This window comes from Chiloscyllium plagiosum, chromosome 19 (genome assembly GCF_004010195.1).
Source record: "Chiloscyllium plagiosum isolate BGI_BamShark_2017 chromosome 19, ASM401019v2, whole genome shotgun sequence".
Lineage (NCBI taxonomy): Eukaryota > Metazoa > Chordata > Chondrichthyes > Orectolobiformes > Hemiscylliidae > Chiloscyllium > Chiloscyllium plagiosum.
This window is the reverse complement of record NC_057728.1, coordinates 66,111,361-66,129,772: the sequence shown is the minus strand read 5'-3', so window position 1 is coordinate 66,129,772 and position 18,412 is coordinate 66,111,361.

Sequence of the window (18,412 nt, the reverse complement as noted above, 5' to 3'; positions counted from 1 at the left end):
ATAGGCAAAGTCTTTTCCTTGGGGTGGGGGAGTCCAGAACTAGAGGGCACAGGTTTAGGGTGAGAGGGGAAAGATATAAAAGAGATCTAAGGGGCAACTTTTTCACACAGAGGGTGGGACGTGTATGGAATGAGCTTCCAGAGGATGTGGTGGAGGCTGGTACAATTGCAACATTTAAGAGGCATTTGGATGGTCATATGAATAGGAAGGGTTTGGAGGGATATGGGCCGGGTGCTGGCAGGTGAGACTAGATTGGGTTCTGGTTGGCATGGACGGTTGGACCAAAGGGTCTGTTTCCATGCTGTACATCTCTATGACTACCTATGACTTTGTCTCCACAAGGACTGTGCAGTGGTCACTTTCACCGATACTGTCACAGGTGCTTCTGCAGCCAGCAGGTTAGCAAGGATGAGGTCAAGTTCGCTTTTTTCCTCTCATTGGTTCCCTCACCACCTGCTGCAGACCCAGTCTAGCAGCTATGCCCTTTAGGACCTGCCCAGCTTGATCAGTACTACTGCTACTGAGACACCCTTGGTGGTGGACACTGAAATCCCGCACTCAGAGTACATTTTACACCTTTGCCACCATCAGTGCTTCCTCCAAGGAGGACGGTATGTGATAATCAGTAAAAGGTTTCCTTGCCCATGTTTAACCTGAAGCCATGAGACTTCATGGGGTCCATAGTCAATGTTGAGGACTTCGAAAGCAACTCCATCCCGACTGTATCCCATTGTGGCACTCCATCTGCTGGGTCTGTCCTGGCAGTGGGACAGGGCATATCCAGGAATGGGGATGGTGGGATCTGGGGTGTTATCTATAAGATATGATTCTGTAAGAATAACTAATATAATATCTTATAATGTCTCAATGTCAGATTTTGTCTGATAGTTGCTCTTGTGAGGTCCATTTGGATGGTGTAAAGACAATATAGAAATGCAAGTTGCCACTGTTGTTCAAGTCACCCCATTGGCCAGGAAACTGGACAAGGTGCCTCACTCAGCGAATCTTTAAAAAGATGGTTTCAGAAATCCAAGAGAATGCAAGTGAAAATCATTGCAAAATTACCCGTATAATTGAACAGCTGAAATGTAGACATTGCTTTATTCAGCAACACTTAGTGTGATATTTATAGCAAACATTTATAAACTCATGCAGTTACCTTTATGAAGATGATGTACATTAATATAACCTCAGTGGGCCATTTGGCACACACACTGTGCCCTGTGGGAATCTCATTACGTTGGGTGCAGGGGTCATTGACTGCAAATGTCTTACAAACTCAATGCACAGATGATGTGCAATGGAACACGGCTGTTGATGCTTCGGTTTGATTTTCACAACCATTTATCCATGCACATACATTGTTAATATATTTACAAAACTGAGGCTTTCATTTCCATCATGACAGTTGAGTTTTTTCTCTGTCTCTCTTGCTTTAACTATTCTTCAACCACTAACCCTTCATTTTATATTTGAACAAGAGAAAATCTGCTATTGGTGCATTTAGCTGCATGATCCAATCAAAGCTGCAATCATGCAAATGAAAGTTGTTAACATTCAGAAACATTAAATGATTTGACCTTTTTCCAGATGAGTGAAGTTTCACTGGTGATGATAATGAACCTCAGAAAATGTCAGGCAGAAACAGTGCTCGAGTCACCTTCCGGAGAAACCACCCTCATTTTAAACCAGCCAAAACCCAACCCAACCCTGAATTCAAATCATAACCAAAACACTCAACCCCAAACTCTAACCCTAAACCTAAAATATTAATGAACATAAACCCACAAAATTCAACTGTCTCTCTACCCTAACAGCCCACTGCCCAACCCAGTGCTACGTAACCCTGGATCCCAACTAATACCTGGTTGCTACCAATATTCCCTTCCCTGTTTACTCCAGAAATTCACTTGCAACGTGAAAACCTCACTCCAAGTTAATCTTAACTGTGGCTTTTACTTGAATATTAAATTTAAATGAGATCTACCTGAAATAACTACACAGATGCCGACATGCTGTCACCAAGTTGCCCTTTATTTATACATGCACAGTTCATAGACTCTGACCAGTCAGCTCAGAGCTAGCCCCTAGAGTCAGGAGACTCTCAGAATCTCCTATTTCTCTCTGTCAGCCAGGGCTCCCTGATTGGACCAGGTTAACAATCCGAGTCAAGGATCTTACCGTCAATAGGATCCACCTGGTTCAAATCATCACACTGCCTCTTTCATTGATCCAATTTATACTTTGAATACAAAGTAAATAATGTGAATACTGGAGATCTGGAATAAAAAAAAAACAGGAAGTGCTGGAGAAATCTGGCAGCATATGTGGAGAAAGAAACAAAGTTAATATTTTGAGTCTGATATGACCCCCAATAGAAAAGTCATTTTGGATTTGAAATGTTAACCCTATTTCTCTCTTTACAAAGGTGTTGGATCCACAGTGTTTCTGTGTTTTATATTGCATATCTTGAAACCCACCTCTCAGGCCAGCTTAAAACACCAGGAACAGTGACTCACAAGGAGAGACAGCCCACACTGAGGAAGTTTGAAGAGTTAAAAAATAACATTATTAACATAATCCTTTCAAGTAATAAGACATATTATGAAAAATAAAAGATAATGGTAAGAAAAATGTAGCAAAATGCAATAGAAAGAATGATCAAATTTAAAATGTGAAATAAATTATGAGATTTATAGATATTTTAGATAATGTTTATCGTAAGCTTCAGTTCCTAGATTCTGGTTTAATGAGGGACATGAGTTTTTGTGTGTACCTAAAGTTAATAATTAACTTGCATGTTTTTCTGTAGCCATGGTGATTTCTCTTAAAACAGCTTCTGGGAGATGCTTGTGCACCACTTGTGGAATTTTATTTATTTTCAATTGTTTTGTAACTTAGCAGGGTAATTCATGGAGCCTCAATGTTTGTGGGAGATATCTGGAATTTGTTTATTTCAGGTTTGGGATAAATATCCATAGTTAGCAAGAGATTTTTAAAAGTCTTATTGTCGTTTAAGTAGTCCTGGGAAGTACATGGATGAAGATGACTGTATGGACCAGTGCCCCTGAAAAGGGAAGGATATAGTGAAACTGGAGAGCAGTGTTAGTGTTAATTCCAGACCAGAAATCCTAAAGAAATTATTTAAGCTGAGCATGTTTATGCAAGAACAGCTCCAGGAAGAAGCCAATTTCTAAAGTAAAGTTACAAATGACTTAAACCTACTGAGGTGTTAGAGACAGGTACGCCGGTGTGAGTACGGTACATGTGCTGTTTTTGCTTATTGTACAGTGTGTGTTTTTTTTGTTTATAGGTTCAGGTGTGTGTTCAGGTAATATACAAATTCTTTTCTTAATTAATGGAGGACTGTTTTGGGACTAAAGTGATTATACTTTCTACTGCATGTTCAAAAATCTTTGAATTTGTGTGATATAAGGACAGTTAGTTTTTTTATCTTCATTTCTCTCATCAGAAAATTTCAATTTTATTGCGGAAACAAAATCTGCAGCGTTCTGTGTTTATGTTTCAATAAGAAGTCATTTTGTTAAAACCAAACCAAATCAGAATGTGATCTATCAAGCCAGGCCACAGTCTGGAATCTGACTTTTTCAGTAATGGCATCAATTGGGATCATAATGACACCTGGGAACAGTGAAACAAAAAGACATTCTGTAAATGAGTATGCAAGCAGAATGATCCCCCGATGAAAAACCCTATCCAAACTTGAACCTTGATTAACTCAAACCTAACCCAATTATAACCCTAAATGGGGTAGACCATTTAGGACTGAGATGAGGAGAAACGTCTTCACCCAGAGAGTGCTGGCTGTGTGGAATGCTCTGCCCCAGAGGGCAGTGGAGGCCCAGTCTCTGGATTCATTTAAGAAAGAGTTGGATAGAGCTCTCAAGGATAGTGGAATCAAGGGTTATGGAGATAAGGCAGGAACAGGATACTGATTGAGGATGATCAGCCATGATCATATTGAATGGTGGTGCAGGCTCGAAGGGCAGAATGACCTACTCCTGCACCTATTGTCTATTGTCTATTGTCTAAACCTAACTCAGCTGTCACTCTAACCCTAACCCAATTCCACCCTAACCCAAAACAACACCAGCTCTAACCTCATCCAATATTAAACTGTACCGGAATCCAACCCTTTCTCTAACTTTATCTTAATTCTGTCACTTACCTAACCTTAACCTTAACTTAATTATTGTTGAAGAAATATATACTTTGTAGAAGTTTTTCATTTTGCACTCATTAGGACAATTTACAAGAAATACCAATGTAAAGGGTAAACAACCTCGATACTCTATGAGAAGAAAATGTTTATTGGTTGGTAAGTGGATTTGAAGCAGTAACGGACTCTTTTCCTGGTCAATCTTCCAAAGTGTCCTAACATGTGCAACCAAAATAGTATCTTTTCCAGCAGACTTCAAGTTCTTTATTACCAAATGGCTATTTGCCAACCCTTATTCAAATCTTAAACCAACTCTAACTCTAATTCTAATGCTAATTCTCATCCTAAATCAATTCTAAGCCTAGTTGTAACTCAGCCTTTACTCCAACCTTAACCCAACCCTCAAACTAACTCAATCCTAATGTTAAACCTCACTCTAACATTAACATTAACTAAAGTGTTGCAGTCCTAACCAATTCTATACCTAATCCTATCATGAATGCACAAGTCCAACTCTATTTTAACTTGCTCACTAAATCTTTTACCCTTTCAAAAATGTTCCATTATTTTGAGAGAGAGAGTTACAGCTATTTACCAGTCTGTGTAAAAAACCTGCTCTCTAATTCTGCTCTGTAATTTTCCAAGCAAAAGGAAGTCAATTACTGTTAGACAACAGTGGTTCGTGGTTAACATTTTTGCTTTCAATTTAGAATAGATTAATGCATAATTTCACTTGTGATTTTATTGAAAGAATTAATTTGATGAGAAATGGATTGTTACAAGGAAAGAAATGGCCGCTAACAGTTACACTGACACTTGCTTCAAATATGGGAAGGAAATGTTTGAGCAGCCTGTTTAATTAAAAAGATTTTGAAATACAGAAGAGGAAAATGACAATGTACAGGAATAACTGTTCTTATGATATCATTGTTAATGTAACTCATGGAAACGAAACATTTCATTGACACTCAACATCTTAAGCCCCAATATTTGAATTTGTTTTTGATTAATGAGTCAAACTGTCCTTCTGGTCAAACTGTGTTAAATAATCTGAATACAGAAAGTCAACCCAAAGTGAATTTAAATAAAGGTTGCAATTCTCTAAATTATCATCCAGTGGTTAGGATGATCGGGGTGCTGAAATATTGCTGCAGTTCCTGCAACACCAACAGAGCCCTGAGGGAGGGAATTCCAGGATTCTGACCCAGCGACACTGAAGGAACAATGATCTATTTCCAAGTCAGGATTGTGAGGGGCTTGGAGGGAAACTTGCAGGGGGTGGTGTTCCCATGTATCTGTTGCCCTTGTCCTTCTAGATGGAAGTGGGTATGGGTTTGGATGGTGCTGCCTAAGGATCTTTGGTGAATTTCTGCAGGGCATCTTGTAGATAGTACATGGACGTACATGGAATAGTGTAGGTGGGATGGGCTTCAGATTAGTATGACAGGGGGCGCAACATCGAGGGCTGAAGGGCCTGTACTGCGCTGTAATGTTCTATGTTCTATAGTACACACTGCTGCTACTGAGCATCGGTGGGGAGGGAGGGAATGTTTGTGGATGTGGTGCCAATCAAGTGGCTGCTTTGGCCTGAATAGTGTCAAGCTTCTTGAATGTTATTGGAGCCAGACCCATTCAGGTAAGTGGGGAGTATTCCATCACACTCCTGACATGTGCCTTGTAGATTGTGGACTGGCTTTGAGGAGTCAGGAGGTGAGTTACTCGCTGCAGTGTTCCCAGCCCAGCTGTTGTAGCCATGTATTTGTACAGCCAGGCCAGTTAGTTTCTGGTCAATGGTAACCCTTGAGATGTTGATAGTGGGAAATTCAGTTTTAGTAATGCTATTGACTGTCAAGAAACAATAGCCAGATTCTCTGTTGTTGGAGTTGATCATAACCTGGCACTAAGGTGCCAGGAATGTGTTGAACATTGTGAAATAATCAGTGAAACATCTTTAATTCTGACCTTATGAAGCAACTGGTTGTGCTGAGGAGTGGCTAACGTAACTTGTAGCTAATTGTTATTAGGGGATAGACTAAAAAGTCTCTCCTTGTTAAGATTCTCTCGTGGCTGTTCCTTTGCTGCTGTAAAGCAGATAAACCATGAAAGAAAGGTTTGGAAATGCCAGTGTTGGACTGGAGTGGACAAAGTTAAAAATCACACAACACCAGGTTATAGTACAACAGGTTTATTTGGAAGCACTAGCTTTCTGAGCACTGCTCCTTCATCAGCACAACCTAGTTGGACTATAACCTGGTGTTGTGTGATGTTTTTTACTGTAAACATGAGTTTTGTTGGCAGCATCCTTCTGCACTTTCCACATTCTCCTTTAACTCCTGCCTCAAAACCTCACAAATCCTGGGAAAGTCACTCCATGTAACTCTACAGAATTATATGAATGTCAATCACAACTCACTCCATAAATTTCAAGCGTGACCCTTTTGTTTTGCTAATTATCTAAAATCTGTGCCCTCCAGTTACCAACATTCTAGATATTAGGAACAATTTCTCCTTTTCACTCTTTCAAATCCCCTTGTGACCTCAGTCATTCTACAAAATCACCTCTTTACCTGCTCAGTTCTGATTTAATCACAACTCTGTTATAAAACTGTAAACTCTGAGATCAATGGATATGACCATTCAGCCTGTTCCTGCTCACTGGATGGACTGGGACAGTGCTCCAGTCCTGTGATCCACATTTTAATTTGAACAGATGGAAGTTGCAGGTGGTGCTCAGGATGTACTGCTGTAAGTGTAGCTCACTACTGGAGGTCCTGGCAATGAAAACAAATGTTGTCCTTCTGCATCTGCTTCCTGATATAGTTGCACCTTCCAACTTACCGTCTTCAACTGAAACAGGAGTGAGAGTGGCAGGACCTTACATTTCACATCAGAATCAGTTTCAGATGGGGAAAGCCCATATTGCTGGATTTGAAAATCTGCTATCTGCCTGCCCTGTGTCCTAACCTCCTCCAAATACCAGACCCTGCAGTGAGACAATGCGGAGGATTTGTCAATCTCTGCTTCACTTCCTGCCCGTGCATGCTCCCAGGCAGAAGATAGTTGCTTCACTTTCCAACACAGCCAGTGCACTGTCTGGAATGTACTGGTTAATTGAGGCATTTAAGAGGATATTGGCTGGTTATTTGAATAAAAATAGTGTGTGCGGGAGATGGGGAAAGGGTAGGAGAATGGCTCTAAATAATGATACTCATTTGAAGAGCAGGTACAGACATGACGGGCTGAATGGCCTCCTTCTGCACTGTAACAATCCCATAATCAAAGCCAACACAGCAGTGCAGTACTGAGGGAGTGCTGCACTATCAGAGGGTCAGTACTGAGGGAGTGCCACACTGTCAGAGAGTCAATGCTGAGGGAAGGCCACACTGTCAGAGGGTCAGTACTGAGGGAGTGTCGCACTGTCGGAGGGTCAGTACTGAGGGCGTGCCGCACTGTCAGAGGGTCAGTACTGAGGGAGTGCCGCACTGTCAGAGGGTCAATGCTGAGGGAGGGCCACACTGTCAGAGGGTCAGTGCTGAGGGAGTGCCGCACTGTCAGAAGGTCAGTGCTGAGGGAGTGCCGCACTATCAGAGGGTCAGTGCTGAGGGAGTGCCACACTGTGGGAGGGTCAGTACTGAGGGAGTGCCACACTGTCGGAGGGTCAGTGCTGAGGGAGTGCCGCACTGTCGGAAGTATCTCTTTGGGGTGAGGTATGAAATGAAGTTTGCTGAAGTGGAAGTAAATGGGGCTGGTCAATATTTATCCCTCAAACTACACCATTGACATCGGATTATCCGATTTGTTTTTCCTTTCAAAGGATGTGGGCTTCCTTGACTGGGCCTGCAGTTTTTGCCCATCCCTAGTTGCCCCTTGAGAAGGTGGGGGTGAGCTGCCTTTTTGAACCACTGCAGTCCATGTGCTGTGGGTTGACCCACAATGCTCTTAGGGAGGGAATTTCAGGATTTTGACCTAGCGACACTGAATGAACTAGTTTCCAAGTCAGGATGGTGAGGGGCTTGGAGGGGAACTTGCAGGGGCTGGTGTTCCCATGAATCTGCTGCCCTTGTCCTTCTACATGAAAGTGCTTGTGGGTTTGGAAGGTGCTGTCTGAGGAGCCTTTGGGATATATTCATTCATGATATGGGGACACCACTTACCAGGCTTTATTCATTGTCCATCCCTAATTGCCCAGAGGGTAGTTAAGAGTCAACCACATTGCTGTGGGTGTGGAGTCACATGTCAGCCAGACCAGGTAAAGATGGCGGTTTCCTTCCCTAAAGGACATTAGGGAACCAGATGGGTTTTTCCCCAAAAATAGATGATGGTTTCATGGTCACCATTAGACTCCAGATACCAGTTTGTTATTGACTGCTGTGGTACAATGTGAAGCCGGGTCCCCAGGACATTATCATGTTCTCTCTATTAAATAGTCTAATGATAATACAACTAGGGCATTGCCTCCCATATTATTACCACATTGCTGCTTGGGATCTTGCTGTGCACAAATTGGCTTCACATTCCAGTATTACAACAGCAGTGCCCTTCAAAAAATATTTCATTGACTGTAAAATGCTTTGGCATGTCCTAAGATCGTGAAAAATTCTGTCTAAATTAAGTCTTTGTATTTTCCTATGTTCTGCCTGAGCCTTTAGCCATTTAATTTTTATCTCATTTGACTTTGCTGACTCTTACACAAGGTCGTATTTAATCATCCTGTGCCTTCCTTCCAAGCTGCTCAACTGCCTCAAGCTGCTTGATTTCGGTCTTCGGAATCATTGCCCACTCTCCTCAGCATCTCATCTGCTTTCAGCTGTACATCTTCCCCTGTGAAGTGAGGCTTCCTGTTCCTTTTCAATTTTCACCCTGTTTTGCTCCAAATTACACTGGCAGTGTTACCCTGTCATTAAATTACTCAAGGGTCAAATGGCATATTCCTGCTTTGTTAAGCTGCTTAAAACATTAATTGGAAAAGCCACTTTACTCGTCTGCTTAGCTTCGCACTTATGCTAAACCAGCATCAAAAAACCAGCAACTCGTGCCTTCAAAAACCCAGTCCAATCTTACCGTTGCTCGCACACAAAGGGACCCACCCAGCTGTTATTTAGGAATAAAAATAAGGACCATAGTTTGGATGCATTAAGCTCAAGGTTGTATTATCATCAACTTCAGTGATTGTGACAATTAAATTAGCCTTTATTATCACATATCGCCAATGAGTAGTGAAAAGTTTATACATCACCCCTTACAGCACCGTTTTAGGTACAAAGGTACCCAGATACAGCTACTTTAGTTATAAGATCTTGGAAAATATGGAAATTAAAATGTTCAGCATTTCAGAAATAAATATCCAGGACAGCAGTCTTCCAGCCCAGACAATGCCTCCATTCTGCTCAAGGCCCTGACTCCTCACCACGCTGGGCTACATCTTGAGCATGACAAGGTTGGGAGATAGCTCTAGACCATCACACTGGGCCAAGAGGACACCATGCCACGCCAGGCCAAGAGGACACCACGCTGGGCCAAGAGGACACCATGCCAGGCCAGGCCAAGAGGACACCATGTTAGGCCAAGAGGACACCACACCAGGCCAAGAGGACACTATGCTAGACCAAGAGGACACTATGCTAGGCCAAGAGGACACCACACCAGGCCAGGCCAAGAGGACACCATGCTAGGCCAAGAGGACACCGTACTAGACCAAGAGGACACCATGCCAGGCCAAGAGGACACCACGCCGGGCCAAGAGGAAACCATGCTGGGCCAAGAGGAAACCATGCTGGGCCAAGAGGACACTATGCTAAACCAAGAGGACACCGTGCCAGGCCAAGAGGACACCATGCCAGGCCAGGCCAAGAGGACACCACGCCGGGCCAAGAGGACACCACGCCAGGCCAAGAGGACACATGCCAGGCCAGGCCAAGAGGACACCACGCCGGGCCAAGAGGACACCATGCCAGGCCAAGAGGATGCCATGCCAGGCCAAGAGGATGCCATGCCAGGCCAGGCCAAGAGGACGCCACGCCGGGCCAAGAGGACACCATGCCATGCCAAGAGGATGCCATGCCAGGCCAAGAGGATGCCATGCTGGGAAGGCTGGTTTTTGGTAAGCGTTCTCTGTACTGCAGAAAGCAGAACTCTGTGAGAATGTAACATTAGTCAATTCCAAGAAGTCACTACATTTGGCTGTTCCAAAATATTAATAACAAGTGGTTCTGTTTATAAATAGGAAAATGGCCAGTTGCAATGTTTTCCACTGGTCATCCAGAACAGTTCAATGGTCAAGAACAGTCAGGTTAGGTTGCTGGATGGAGACAGACAGAGGTGAGTGTTGCTGCCCTCAGATACAATGAAGCTTCATCCTAAAAACATGCTGCTGGAGCAGGATCCAAGCCATTCGAGGCCCTTCGAGCCTGCTCTGCCATTCAATACGATCATGGCTGATCTTTTCATGGCCTCAGCTCCACTTACCCACCCATTCACCATAACCCTTAATTCCTTTACTGTTCAAAAATCTTTCTAACTTTGCCTTAAAAACACTCAACAAGGAAGCTTCAGCTGTGTCACTGGGCAGGGAATTCCTCAGACTCGCAATACTTTGGATAAAATGTTCTTTCTCAACTCAGTCTTAAATCTGATTCTCTTTATTTTGGGGCTAGTTTTAGTTTCAACTGACATTGGAAACAAGCTCCCTGCTTCAATCTTATCTATTCCCTTCATAACTTTATTTGTTTCAATAAAACCCACCCCCCGCCACCTCCAGTCTTTTAAATTCCGATGAGTAAAGTTCCAGTCTACTCAGTCTTTCCTCGTAAGCCAACCCCCTCAACTCCGGAATCAACCGAGTGAACCCCCTCTGCACCCCCTCCAGTGCCAGCACGTCCTTTCTTAAGAAAGGAGACCAAATCTGCACACAGTGCTCCAGGTGTGGCCTCAGCAGCACCCCATACAGCTGTGGCATACCTTCTCTGTTTTTAAAACTCAATCCCTCGAACAATGAGGGGCAATATTCCATTGGCCTTTTTAATTATCTGTTACACCTGCAAACCAACTTTTTTTGTGATTCATGCACAAGGACACCCAGCATGCTGCAATTTTTCACCATTTAAATAATCGTCCAATTTGCTGTTATTGCTACCAAAAGGGATGACCTTTTGGAATCCAGTTTGCAATTTTCTGAGTCTGAGAGAGCAGCAAGAGACAGTGATGGTCCAGAATGGGAGCAGACGTTGAGGCAGAACATGATGGATTGACCCATGAGAGGGTGGTTCAAGGCTGTGGAAGGGTCACTGGACCTGAAACGTTAACTTTTATTTCTCTCCACAGGAGCTGCTGAGCTTTTCCAACAATTTCTATTTTTGGTTCAAGGCCAGTTTTGTCAAGTGAAGGATTGTAAACCCTTAATGAGATTTGATGGCCCAACGTGTCAGTAATATCTAGGGGAGTTAGTAAGAACGTCACGGGATCTGTCTTGATTGCACTTGCTATTTTGATGTGCTTTGTGTAGTATTTAGTCACAGTATGTTGCCCTGTTTATTGCATATTCACTCTTAGAATGTACTGTAGCCATGATGTGGAGGTGCCGGTGTTGGACTGGGATGGACAAAGTCAGAAATCACACAACACCAGGTTGTAGTCCAACTGCTTATTTGAAACTGCTGCGAAAGCTTGTGATTTCAAAGAAACCTGTTGGACTATAGTCTAATGCTATAGTAACTTCTGACTGAGAATACACTGGTCGACTGTTTATTACTATTCCAATGTTGCACAGTAAAGTTTCTTGCACTTTGTTCAACACCATGGAAACTTTATCTTTATTCTCTTGGTGAGTCCCCAGGATTTTGTTTTTAAAGTAAAAGTTATTGATTCTCTTGTCAGAATATAAATTTCACGTCAAGTCCAGGTTTGTAACAATCTATAACCTTTAAGTCAAAAGCTTGTGTTCAACTCGGAGCAGTCTGATATAGATTGCCTTAGACAGATATAATAGACAGAGAGATAGCATCAGCTCAGTGCCTTGTACATCTCTGGGCCAAAACATTTGTGGGTTCAAATCCTGCCTCAGAGACACAGTAATCTAGACAAACTCTCCCAGTCTACTTCTGATGTGGAGTTGTACAATTGGAGGCATTGATTTTGAGATAAGATGTTAAGCATTATTTCTGTATGACATTTCAGATAAAGGTAAAAGATTAAATGAACATAATTTGCAGAGGAGCAGGAGTGTTCTACCTTGGGTCTTGGACCGATATTTACACCAACACCAATCGGTTATTATCCTGATGTTCATGGGAGCTCGCTGTGTAAAACTTGTTTGTCACTTGTGCCACAGTATATCAGCAACCAAGTTTCAATGAATGTATTTCATTGGCTGTGAAGTGATTTGAGACATCCAGTGGTTGTGACCAGTGCTACATAAATGTAAGTTGACCTTTTTCTGATCCAGATATTTTTTGACGAAAGATCATCAACTGGAAATATTTCTTGTCTCTGCAGCTGCTGCTTGACCTCACAGGAATGTAATTATGTTCTGGATTTGGGTAACTCTTTTCTGTTGAGTGGAGCAGTAAGCAGCAACTGGTTATAAGGAAGAAGGTTGGAGTTAGAGTTCCAATCTGAATACTTGATGGCGAAAGGAGGTTCATTCATGGTCAAACTTAATTAGCAGCAGGAACATTGACTAATACAATTGCATTGCCCTTTTCTCCATCATAAGGTCAGAGGTGGGGATGTTCGCCGAAGATTGTATAACGTTCAGCACCATTCACAACTCCTCAGATACTGAAGCAGTCCATGTTCAAATGCAGCTAAGTTTAGACAAGATCTAGGCTTGGGCTGACAAGTGGCAAGTAACATACGTGCCACACAAATGCCAGGCAATGATCATCGCCAATAAGACACAATCTTACCACTGTCTCTTACCATCACCGAATCCCCCACTGTCAACACCCGTGGGATTATCATTGACCAGAAACTCAACCAGATTAGCCGTATAAATTCAGCAGCCGCAAGAGCAGGTCAGAGGCTAGCAATCCTGCAGTGAGTAACTCATCTCCTAACTCCCCAGACCCTGTCCACTATCTACAAGGCACAAATCAGGAGTATAATGGTAGTGTAAGTGTAATCAGGAGAGTAATGAGGAGAGTAAGTGTAACCCCACGTGCCTGGATCGGGGCAGCTCCAACAACACTCAAGAAGCTTGACACCATCCAGGACAAAGCAGCCGCTTGCTTGGCACCACATCCACAAACATCTACTCCCTCCATCACTTATACTGTCATTCACCATCTGCGGGGTATCTTAGGGATGGGCAGTAAGTGCTGGCCCAGCCAGTAGTGCCCATTAATTCTTATGAAATAATGAACAAAAGACATTTTTATGAACACTACCTGGAGACATAAAGGACACAATTAATTAAGGTAGCTAATGGGTTACTAGACTTTACTATGAAAGGAATTAAATATAACAATAAGGATGAAAGCAAAATATTGTGGATGCTGAAAATCTGAAACAAACACAGAATGCTGCAGGTTCTCAGGAGATCTGTCAGCTTCTGTGGGATAAGGAACCGAGTTAACATTTCACTTTGATGATGCTGCTTCAGTATTGTGTCTTCAATCTGGATGCAAACTAGGAGTTAAGGACAGGTGTGAATTGTTGAAATTGGATCAATGTTTCTGAGAGCAAATCCACACAAACAAGACATACAGGGGGGGGAGAGACTAGTTCAGGGAGATGTTAGTGAAAATGGCATAAACAGAATGGAGGACAGTGTTTGAGCTTTCATGAAAATCAGGATGTTATGCTTCAGTTACCTGGCATTGGTGAGACCACATCTCGAATACTGAGAGCAGTACTGGTCTCCTGACTTAAAAAGTGGACATGCTCGTGTTGGACTGGGTTAGACAAGGTCAAAAATCACATGACACTAGGATATAGTCCAACAGATTTATTTGAAAGCACAGGCTTGCGGAGTGATGGTCCTTCATCAGGTGTTAGTACATGATGAAGGAGCAGCGTTCCTTATTTAATGAAGAATGTATTGGAGGGGATTCGGGGGATGTTTGCTGGATTGATCCCTGGAATGAGTGGGCTGTTTGATGAGGAAAGGTTGGACAGACTGGGCTGGTTTCCCCTGGAGTTTAGAGAGTGAGGGGGTGAGTTGATTGAAATGTATCAGATCCTGAATGGGCTTAACAAGGACAGGGGACAATGGGGAAAGGATGTTTCCTCTTGTGGGGCAGTCCTGAACTGGAGACACTGTTTTAAAATTACGGATCACTCTTTTAAGCCAGAGATGAGAATAATTTTCTTTTGGAGTGTTTATGACTTTGGAAAGGAAGGGAGGCAGGGTCATTCAATATTTTTGAGGTGGAGATAGATAGATTCCAGTTAGTGAGAAGAATCAAAGATCTAGAGGGTTATCATGGTGTGGAGGAGCTGATGTTGGACTTGGGTGGACAAAGTTAAAAATCACTCAACCCCAGGTTCTCGCCTAACAAGTTTAATTGGAAGTACCAGCTTTCGGAGCGCTGCTCCTTCATCAGGTGGATGTGGAGGATCAAGTAGAATTTGAACCCTAAACAGATCAGCCATGATCAAATTCAATAAAGGAACAGGCTGAAGGGCTGAATGGCCTGACTCTGTACATTGGCCAGGACACCAAAGCGAACCCTGCTGTTCTACGAAACCGTGCTGTGGGCTTCATTGCCTCGACCTGAGAGGGCAGATCGGGCGACAGAGCAATTACTCATCCTAAAGCTGGACTCGCCTCTGATAGAGCAGAACTGTACACAGTCTGTACACGGGAGACAGTCCGTACACAGGGGACAGTCCGTACACAGGGGACACTATGTACACAGGGGACAGTCTGTACACAGGGGTCAATACATACACACAGGACAGTCCGTACACAGGGGACACTCGAAACACGGGGAACAGTCCATACACAGTGGACAATCCGTACACTGGGGACACTCTGTACACAGGGGACAGTCTGTACAGGGGACAGTCCATACAGGGGACACTCTGTAGACAGGGGTCAATACGTACACAGGGGACACTCGATACGCAGGGAACAGTACGTACACAGGGGACAGTCTGTACACAGGGGACAGTCTGTACACAGGGGTCAATACGTACACACGGGACAGTCCGTACACAGGGGACAGTCTGTACACAGGGGACAGTCTGTACACAGGGGTCAATACGTACACACAGGACAGTCCGTACACAGGGGACAGTCTGTACACAGGGGTCAATACGTACACAGGGGACAGTCCGTACACAGGGGACAGTCTGTTCCAGACGGGACAGTCCGAACACAGGGGACACTCAAAACACGGGGAATAGTCCGTACACAGTGGACAATCCGTACACTGGGGAAACTATATACACGGGGGACAGTCCATACATAGGGAACAGTCCGTACACAGGGGACACTCTGTACACAGGGGACAGTCCATACAAGGGACAGTCCGTACACAGGAGACAGTCCATACACAGTGGACAGTCCATACACTGAGGAAACTATATGCACGGGGGACAGTCCATACATAGGGAACAGTCCATACACAGAGGACACTCTGTACACAGGGGACAGTCCATACAGGGGACAGTCCGTACACAGGAGACAGTCCATACACAGTGGACAGTCCGTACACTGGGGAAACTATATACACGGGGGACAGTCCATACATAGGGGACAGTCCGTACACAGGGGACACTCTGTAAACAGGGGACAGTCCGTACACAGGGGACAGTTGGTACACGGGGAACAGTCCGTACAGGGGACAGTCCATACAGGGGACAGTCCGTACAGAGGGGACACTCTGTACACAGGGGTCAATACGTACACAGGGGACAGTCGATACGAGCGTAACAGTCCGTACACAGGAGACAGTCCGTACACAGGGGTCAATACGTACACAGGGGACACTCTATACACGGGGGACAGTCCATACACAGGGGACAGTCCATATATGAGGGACAGTCCATACACAGGGGGCAGTCTGTACACAGGGGACACTCTGTACATGGGGAACAGTCCGTACACAGGGGACAGTCCATACACGGGGGACAGTCCGTACACAGGGGACAGTGCGTACACAGGGGCCAGTCCTTACACAGGGGACACTCTGTACATGAGGAACAGTCTGTACACAGGGGACAGTCCATACACGGGGGACAGTCTGTACACAGGGGACAGTCTTACCCAGGGGACAGTCCATACACAGGGGACAGTCTTACACGGGGGACAGTCTTACACAGGGGACAGTCCGTACACAGGGGACACTCTGTACACAGGGGTCAGTCTTACAAAGGGGACGGTCTTACACAAGGGGACAATCCATACACGGGGCACATACCATACACAGGGACAGTCCGTGCACAGGGGACACTCTGTACACAGGGATCAGTCCGTACAGAGTACAGTCCGTACACAGGGGACAGTCTTACACAGGGGACAGTCCATACACAGGGGACAGTCTTACACAGGGGACAGTCTTACACAGGGGACAGTCCGTACACAGGGGACAGTCTGTACACGGGGAATAGTCTGTACACAGGGGACAGTCCGTACACAGGGGACAGTCCATACACATGGGACAGTCCGTACACAGAGGACAGTATGTACACGGGGGACAGTCTTACACAGAGGACAGTCCGTACACAGGGAACAGTCTGTACAAGGGGGACAGTCCGTACACAGGGGCAGTCCATACACAGGGAACAGTACGTACACGGGGGACAGTCTGTACACGGGGAATAGTCTGTACACAGGGGACAGTCCGTACACAGGGGACAGTCCATACACATGGGACAGTCTGTACACAGAGGACAGTCTGTACACGGGGGACAGTCTTACACAGGGGACAGTCCGTACACATGGGACAATCCGTACATGGGGGACCGTCCGTACACAGGGGACAGTCCGTACATGGGGGACCGTCCGTACACAGGGGACAGTCCCTACACAGGGGACAGTCTGTACACAGGGAATAGTCTGTACACAGGGGACAGTCCGTACACAGGGGACAGTCCATACACATGGGACAGTCCGTACACAGAGGACAGTCTGTACACGGGGGACAGTCTTACACAGGGGACAGTCCGTACACATGGGACAGTCCGTACACAGGGAACAGTCTGTACAAGGGGGACAGTCCGTACACAGGGGCAGTCCATTCACAGGGAACAGTCCGTACACGAGGGACAGTCTGTACACGAGAATAGTCTGTACACAGGGGACAGTCCGTACACAGGGGACAGTCCATACACATGGGACAGTCTGTACACAGAGGACAGTCTGTACACGGGGGACAGTCTTACACAGGGGACAGTCCATACACAGGGGACAGTCTTACACAGGGGACAGTCCATACACAGGGGACAGTCTTACACAGGGGACAGTCCATACACGGACAATCCGTACACGGGGGACAGTCCGTACATGGGGGACAGTCTGTACACGGGGGACAGTCTTACACAGGGGACAGTCCATACACATGGGATAGTCCATACACGGGGGACAGTCTATAATGGGGGACACTCTGTACATGGGGGTCAGTCCGTACACAGGGGACAGTCCGTATACAGGGGACAGTCCGTACACAGGGGACACTCTATACACAGGGGACACTCTAACATAGGGGTCTGTCTGTACACAGGGAACAGTCCGTACACAGAGGACACTCTGTACACGGGTGACAGTCCGTACACAGGGGACAGTCTGTACACAGAGGACACTCTGTACACGGGGGACAGTCTTACACAGGGGACGGTCCGTACAGAGGGGACAGTCTGTACACAGGGGACAGTCCGTACATTGTGGCACAGTCCGTACATGGGGGACAGTCCGTACACTGAGGACAGTCCGTACACAGGGGACACTCTACATGGGGGACAGTCCGTACACAGGGACACCCTGTACACAGGGTACAGGCAGTACACGGGGGACAGTCTTACACAGGGGACAGTCTTACACAGGGGACAGTCGGTACACGGGGGACAGTCCGTACATGGGGGACAGTCCATACACAGGGGACAGTCTGCACATGGGGGCCAGTCTGTACATAGGGGACCATCTGTACACGGGGCACAACCCGTACACAGGGGACAGTCCGTACACAGGGGACAGTCATACATGGGGGACAGTCTTACACAGGGGACAGTCCGTACGCGGGACACTCTTTACATGGGGGACAGTCCATATGCAGGGGACACTCTGTACACAGG